This window comes from Vigna radiata, chromosome 8 (assembly GCF_000741045.1).
Source record: "Vigna radiata var. radiata cultivar VC1973A chromosome 8, Vradiata_ver6, whole genome shotgun sequence".
NCBI classification, from domain to species: Eukaryota; Viridiplantae; Streptophyta; class Magnoliopsida; order Fabales; family Fabaceae; genus Vigna; species Vigna radiata.
This window is the reverse complement of record NC_028358.1, coordinates 21,491,316-21,499,282: the sequence shown is the minus strand read 5'-3', so window position 1 is coordinate 21,499,282 and position 7,967 is coordinate 21,491,316. Positions and strand designations below refer to the sequence as shown.

Here is a 7,967-nt window from a genome sequence, read left to right as displayed (position 1 = left end):
ATAATACATCATGCAGTGCAGTTCTGGAGAATCTAAAATATTATAACAATGCTAAGCACATTTCATGGTAGAATATAACTGTGTCCAAACTAAGAAACATGAAATTTAGCCTCAGATTTTATTAGTGAAAGGATTAACTTAGAGAGGTGCACAAATTTAATGAAAGGATTTAGCCTCAAATTTATCCTTATTTTTGTTTCCCTTTAAGGTCAACAAATAGAGTTTCCCAATCCCTATCTATAAGGGACGACCCTCTTAGAAGATCATGAACTTTACGTCAACTCGAAACCAAATGACTAATGTTCTCCTAGAGAAATTATTCATTCAAAGAAATCTCGATAAAAGATGTGCACACACATAGCCAATTGCCCCAAACATTAGCATAAATTTCATATATTCCCCAAAAAATTGCTTCTTTACTTCTACCAAAACTAGAAAAGGTAATTAATAAGAGCTGGTCCAAGAATCTAGAGCTCGTAAACTCCAGAAAACTCAAAGTGCCAAACAAAGTGTTGAACAAAGAAACAATTATAGAAAAGAGAAAAACAAGATGCAAGTGCATAAAGAAAACAATATGCAGGTAGGAAAAAAAACGTGTTGTGCCCTCCTTTTAATGCAAGATAACCATTCATCTCTTTCATAAACTATTTGTACATCCCAATAGTACCTTGTCGGTATCATATGTGCTTGGTGTGGTTAAATAAATTCTAGTCTTCTTGATTTCCTGTTTTTCATGTTATTTTAGCAAATGTCTTAGATTAGATTTTGTCTAGTGGAACTTTAGTTGTTCCTATATGATTAGATGATGCTTAACTATTCTATATAAATATATTAATATAACTTACCTTGCTATAACATTGACTACTAATGCAAGTTATATATATACTAATTATTAGAGGTGGTAGATAAGTAGTTGCTTGAGATGTTTTTTTTTTCTCATTTTTGTACGTATTCAAAAGTCAAACATTATATTGATCTTCTTCTATGCAACTTCCTATGGATCATTATCAGAGTTTTAATTATTTTAGGCCTTCAATTATTTAATTAATTTATCATTCTATTTCAATTTGATTACAACAGCTCAGTCACATTTATAATACATCACATGCAACAAGTTGAACATTAATAGGCACGAACAAAATGGATATATATATATATATATATATATATATATATATATATATATATATAACTCATATCAGAGAACATGTTGCAGAAGCTCTTTGAATTTGGAACGCTAATGTTGCAAGCCATCATCAATTGTTACAATGATTTCAGACATATTGTGTTGTATTCATAATATAACATTATGGCAGGGAGGGAAGTCTACAATCTTTATTAATGGAATACCTGGATCGTTATCTCCCAGTGCTCCTTGAACTTTAGCTAGATCAACCATACATAGTAAAAGAAGTCAAGGATGTGATCAATGGGAGATGCAAAATGCTTCAACTGTTAAAGATAAAAAATTAACAAGAAGATGGCATCTAAGAAGGAAGGGTAATTTTATCAAAGGTCAACAATGGGTAGATGAAGTTATAATTCATAAATGTTAACTTACAGCAGATAGAGTGAGAACATAAGCACCAGCTGTTACACCCAAGCACAGAACCTCCCGTAGCCTGATTTAAGAGGGTTTTGGATAAGGGTTAAATTCCTAAACCAAAGTAAGAATATCAAAGAGACTCGTTTCAGTAATCTAAAAATATATTCAATAACAGGGGATATCACTTTCTTCCTAGGAAAACAATAGGGGATATTTTGAATATTCGATGTTGAACATACCCAAAGAAATCAAGGACTTCTGCAATCTGGTCAGCAAGGTCATCCACGCAAAGCAACGGTTCATCAGAAGAAATGACACCAGCTCCCAAATGCAATAACTCTTAAACAAATGAGAAGAGAGTCAAATTAGATACCAGGAGAAGAGAAGACCCCAAACATTGTACATCCAAGTCAACTCTAATATGCAAGTTAGATTCCACAACATTGAATGGTGCCAAAGAATTCACAATGTAAAGGGACAGAGATTTCAAACTTTGATCTAGAATTTCAAAATTTGGTTTGACATAGTGAAAATTGCTAAAGAACATGCAAACCTTGAACAAAACAGCCTCACGACCACAATTTGCTCCATATTTGTTGAAGGCCTCAAGAATGATGAATCCAGTTACAGAATTAAAACAAAACTATTAATGATAATAATTTTACCATGTAAAGGCACGTATGTGAACATAAAAAACAAAAAAAAAAAGATATAGTGAACTTGCTTGCTCGAGGCAAGTTCAAGATTAATTCCCGAAAATTTGAATTCGAGTCCAGAAACTCTTTCTCCCCAGCCTCCGAGAAAACTTGCTTCAATTGCTCTTTAGCTTCCTAATAAAAAATGGCAGATACATAAGTAGAAATATATGAAAAATCTTAAACATCAAAGAAAGCGCGGAACATTAAGAAAAATCTACGAAGTAAGTACATCCCAAACATCGAAGAACGCGATGGTCACGACATTGATAAGAGAATGCACGAGCAGTTAATTACCTTCAAATCATGCTTCCTAACAACTCAAAATGAATAATATTAAGTATATGATGTATAGTTGAACATTCATCCACATATATAAATTAAACTAATGCAAATTATCAAACTCTTTTTTTGTGCCTCAAATTGTGCTATTAAGCTTTACATCTATTCATTTACAGAGTTGAATCAGGATTGTGTGGAAGAATTTAAAAGAACTTAGCTGAATAAGAACACTTCAATTGATATTTCTTTCCATAACAATTCTTAAACCGCAATTCCTAAATAAACTCTAACTTCAAAAATAAAATATATATAATTGAGCACGTGCTCCAGAGGATAATATGCGTGTATTTCTTCAAATTCTGCTTTGAAAAAGTAGAGCTAATATGCAAACAAGCACACCAAACAGACATTTATATATATATATATATATATATATATATAGACCTCAGATCATTTCTAATCAATATAGAATATAGTCTAGTTTCAACTACTGCATTGTATTTTCAGTTTCATTTTAGCATTATAGACTTGTCTCAATCATCTTATTAGGTTTCTAAACTCTTTAAAAAAGTCTGCCTTTTTCACATTTTACTATCTCTATATTTTTTCTATCCCATCAATTATTTCTTCCACAACTTCAAATATTATCAGCTTTACTCTCTAGATTCTTAATTATCAAGAACAGATTAAGTTTTGGGCTAATAGACAAATATTCTTTTTCGTAACATTCTTAGTGTTTTTAATCTTGAAAAAAATACCAACTTTCTACTATTGCAGATCAAGTTTAGAATGACAATTGTTAGTGTTTGCTTAGTAAAATATTCCTAAAAGTGAAGATCTGCAAAATTTTAGTACTTCTTATTAGTAGGATATTCCTAACAAGGCTTGAAAGCATGTCGGTTTCTAACACAAAAAGGTTGAATGTGTTTTTGTCATTCTGATATTGCTTTTGTATCTCACAGGGATTTGATGTGGAATAAAGTTATTATTCTATCTAAAACTTAAGTTTTTGTGGAAGTTTTTGCATAATAAACTAATACGTGATATTGATTTTCAAAAAAAGAGAAATTACTCAAATAAAATTATAATATTGTTACCCCCACGAATTACACTAGTGTTTATTTATAATCCTTGATCTCCAAAAGAGTCTCTAGCTTCTTATTTTAAGAAACTGAGTACAAAGAAAAGTAACAATATTATTTTTTTCTAAAACTAAATTTGCTAACAAGCCCCTAGCCCCTAATACCACTTATTACATGGTATCTTCTAAGGTAGTTTTTGGAGAGTACATTTGGAATTTCCCTGCCTAATAAACAGATGCAAAACATCTGAAAAGACCTAATAATATAGATATTTGTGAAACTTATCTGAGGTGACTGGGTAAACCTATACATTATAACCACGCACTCAGTTTTAATGTGGAGGCAAATACAATGAAATCACAAACTAATATATTATTCACCTTTCAAAACCAATGACATATTGCAGAAAAAGACAAATAATGCAAAAAAAAAAATGACCTTAAAAATTTGAAGAGTAAGGAAAACATTTACCCTCTTTTGATGTACTCAATTTCTGCAAATAGCAGTTCATTCTGACGTACGTGTTTGGAAAGTATCACAAAAAAGAAAAGACAAAATTAGAACACCACACTAACAAGCGAAATATATATTACATTTTATTTTTTAAAAGGATGTATAGAAAGAAACTTCTTGTTACAAGAAATACCTTCTTTGATCGAATTCTGCTAATTCCTTTTTCTAATTTAGTCTCTAGGTTTTTGAGATCCTTGGCATCCATATCGCTCAAAGCCTCACCCATCATTTGCCTGCAATTAAAAACATTATTGCCATATTTGAACAACACTAATTGTAAATAAAATATTCATTAAAATACTTAAGATATGTTCACCAAAAATTCATATTTGCTGCACCAAAAATTCCAATTAAGAAACTGTTAAAAAGGCTAGTTTTAGGTTCATACATAAAAATTCTGTTTTACAGTCTTTTTCTGCATTGTAGCTTCACACCTCTCATTCATGAGGTCAATTAAACTAGTTGCATGCATTCTTGCATCTTCCATAGCATGTTTCTTTATTTCCATACAATACATCTAGAGCATTTTAATAGTTCATTTTTCATTCTATATTTTTATTTTTCCCTCATTGCATTTTCATTGTTTTAAACAAGATTAACCATACACACTTAAACCTAAAATAATGATTAAGAAAGCTAACAGACAAAAATTTCAAAGGTCATCAATAAACCAAAATGCTACAAATAGTGATCCAAAGGCACACACCTTAAAGAATTGTGAAANGCCAAATGTTAAGGCACCACGCCAGTTTCTTCTTCTTGAGCAAATAGACGTAGTCCACCTTACTTCATCTCTGCTCTTTATATGTCCTTTCATTCACTCCAGTGGAGGACTTGGCATACATTATAAATGACTACTAAATGTTATTCAAGCCGACTTTTAAGTTCCTATTACATGTAACAGTTAGTAGCCACCATCTAACAACCAAACTTCTAAGCACATAGAAAAGAATAAACTTCCCTATAAACCAGAAAGCAAGCAATTGGAAAAGTCAAGTTATTGCTAATCTGTTGGCTTAAAACTTTGATATCAAAGAGAATATTATGAACTTTGATATTTGGCTTTTCCTTCTAGAAGCCAGAATATAGTTATCTACTCAAGGTGGGGGAGGGAAAAGAGAGGACGNGAATCGCTAATGGTTTTGAGTGTACGATACTACCAATACACCAAGTTGACCGAATAAACCCTGTTTTGGCTACTCCTACAGAAGATGAAAGGTTAGAGATAATGATGAACAAAACAGCATAACAAAAACCTTATGAGAAAACAAATATCATTGAAACATACCTTACTACCACTTCGAATGTTTCCAAAATGCAACACCCTCGCCTCAATCGATATTTGGTAACAATGGAACAATGTCTTCCGAACTACACCACATATTGTTACTTGCAAATAGAAAGAANGAAGAAACAGATTAGGGTTTTCGAGTTTTGCAATTTTAGGNATTTATGAATCAACGAAGAAAGGNATTACTTACTAGATGAAGGAACTTTGATAGTGTGACCGTGAGCGCGAAAAGAACGAAACGTAATGGTCATAAAAGAATATTTTCCTCTAGGACAAGTTTTCCATGATCTAAAGCATTTGTTATTTGGTGATAGAGGTATGAGCGAGGGTTGAGGTCCTGGTTAAAGAGCGTAGCTATGGAAATGTGAGGAACTTTTAGAAGCTTCGAGAGCCTTTGCGCTAAGACGTTCCTCCTAGCTCGAGGCTCCCCTATCATCACCCACTGCACTCCGCGCTTCGGCTTGCAACCTTGTGCGTTAAGCATGCCGCGTGTGGAGCGCTCCTCTCCCTCGTCATCCTTCTAGTAGCACTGTGCAGTGGCCGTCGATCCAAACCCTCAATTAGACCGGAGCACGAGCGCCCTTAGCGGCACGTAGCGACCCAGAGTCGTGCGATCGCAAACCCTTCCCCATTCCCTTTCTCGAAACCTCATTAAAGGAAAACATGAGACAATGGTTTTGATCGAGAGGGAAAGATATCGAGAAGGAAAGAGATGAGAGGGAAAGAGGGAAAGCTGAGAGGGAAAGTTCAGAGAGAGGGAATGGCTCGAGAATTTTCATTTAGGGTTAAATTTTTTAATTTTTTTACACCCGTACATACTTTCCGTATGTAAGAGTTTTATTACATTCGAATTCAAATCCGTATATATTAGTCTGTATATAAATAGCCTTTTTCTTGTAGTGTTAATTGTTCGGTATTTTTCCGTTTTTCCTAATTATGCTTAATTTGACCGGAAATTCTAATTTTAATTAATTTGAATTTTCTGAGCTAATTATTTGCATTATTATTTTCAAGGAAAATTTTGGAAACACAATTTGGGACATTTGGAGGACACCAAATAAATTCAAGACTCTCCATTTAGACATTTTAAATTTTAGTTGTATTGTAAATTTAATTGTTTAAACTTTTTAGACAAGCTTGTGCACATTGGGCCAATTTTTAACAAAAACATGATGGGTCTAAATAGTAAAAAGACACTTGGCAACTTTAAGGTTTTTAGGGTGGACCCTACCCTAATTTTTAAGGACACATGACCCCTAGAAAATGGCATCAGCCGTCACACTTGGAGTATGCTCTCGGCAATTGAAAAAAAAGGCAGCCACACATTGCAATTCATTCATTCTCGGTAGAATTTTTATAGAAGTGGCTGCAACGTTTTTTTTGGCACCATGTTGATGCTATAGGATTATGGATGAATGCAAAAAGCTTCACGTTGATAGCTGCAGCTGCCAACTCATTCTCGGCTGGAATCAGGATGATGGTGCTTCATACCTGAATTTTGTTGCTTGATTAACATTTCGTTTAGCTGTCACGGCTATTGTTCATTGCTTGATTAACATTCGTTGCTTGATTTCGTTGCTTGATTAACATTGAGTGGATACATTCTGTCATGAGCGGATACAATCTTTTAATTAACATTAGGTGGCTTGATTTGTTGTAGCGCTTATTTGAAGAAGAGCACTTATTTTCCTTTAGAAAAAAACTTGTTGCATCTTGAAATAATGGAACGTTGTTGGCAGCGCTGGAATGAGGAAATGCTGCTAATCTATTCCATTTTTTTTTTGTAGTCACTCGTTTTGTTTTTTAAAGCATCGCTTCGATGATTGAATTTTTAGAAGCGGCGCAACTTATGTCTAGCATGGGATAACTCAATAGCTTTTGGTCACTTTATTCAAGCTATTTCATTTTCATTTACGCTAGCTGCAGTGTTCTACTTTAGCTTTTAGTATTTTATTTTGGGTGGCTCATGACCTGGCTAATGTGTCACGGGTTGAATGAAGGAAGTTCATTCTTCTTGCTGGTGCAGATTTCATGATTGTGGGTCACGACTTTGAGAGGATTAAACGCTGAATTCAATTTTCTTTCTTTCTTCTAGAGGCGGTGATTTTTTATTATACACGGGATGCCTATTTTTTATTATCTTTGAATATTTACATTTCCATTGTTGCCAAGTCCATGTGAGAGGAGGGACTTTCTTTTAGCCTATTTTAAATGCTTGATCCAAGATTTAAGTTTGGTTAAATTCTCATATTGAAAGCTTGCTACCTTTTAAGTTTGGTTAAATTCTCATATTGATCCATTCTGTCTTTGAAACTGTCTTTTATATCTGTGTTTAATTGTCAGTTTGTGTCAGTGTTTTAATTTTAATTCATCTGCATTCACCACAAACCTTTCATAAACCCCTCCCACTTCGTGTTTGACCTGATCCTCGAACCACAGTTTAGTCCTTGAGAGATGACCTAGGAGTCACTTTCTAGTCTATACTGCATTCTTTTATGCACATTAAATTTTGCATGGGGTGCGACCTCCATCGAAGTATTAAAAAACAATTCTATATT

The 7,967-nt window shown here is 33.5% G+C and overlaps 1 long non-coding RNA gene across 11 annotated transcripts; it reads right to left on the bottom strand.

The window, feature by feature from the left end:
* Positions 1 to 1,192: 1,192 nt before the first annotated feature.
* On the bottom strand, positions 1,193 to 6,219 carry LOC106769718. Of its 11 annotated transcripts, none has more exons than XR_002669048.1 (9): positions 5,600 to 6,218; positions 5,407 to 5,507; positions 4,825 to 5,314; positions 4,252 to 4,351; positions 4,077 to 4,117; positions 2,100 to 2,376; positions 1,786 to 1,885; positions 1,562 to 1,657; positions 1,197 to 1,452 (listed from the first exon to the last, which is right to left on the bottom strand). It is a non-coding gene; the product is annotated as an uncharacterized LOC106769718 (long non-coding RNA). The 11 variants fall into 11 exon arrangements; XR_002669047.1 differs by having other exon boundaries at positions 1,198 to 1,452; positions 4,825 to 5,320; positions 5,600 to 6,217; XR_002669050.1 differs by having other exon boundaries at positions 1,200 to 1,452; positions 4,825 to 5,006; positions 5,600 to 6,216.
* Positions 6,220 to 7,967: the final 1,748 nt, after the last annotated feature.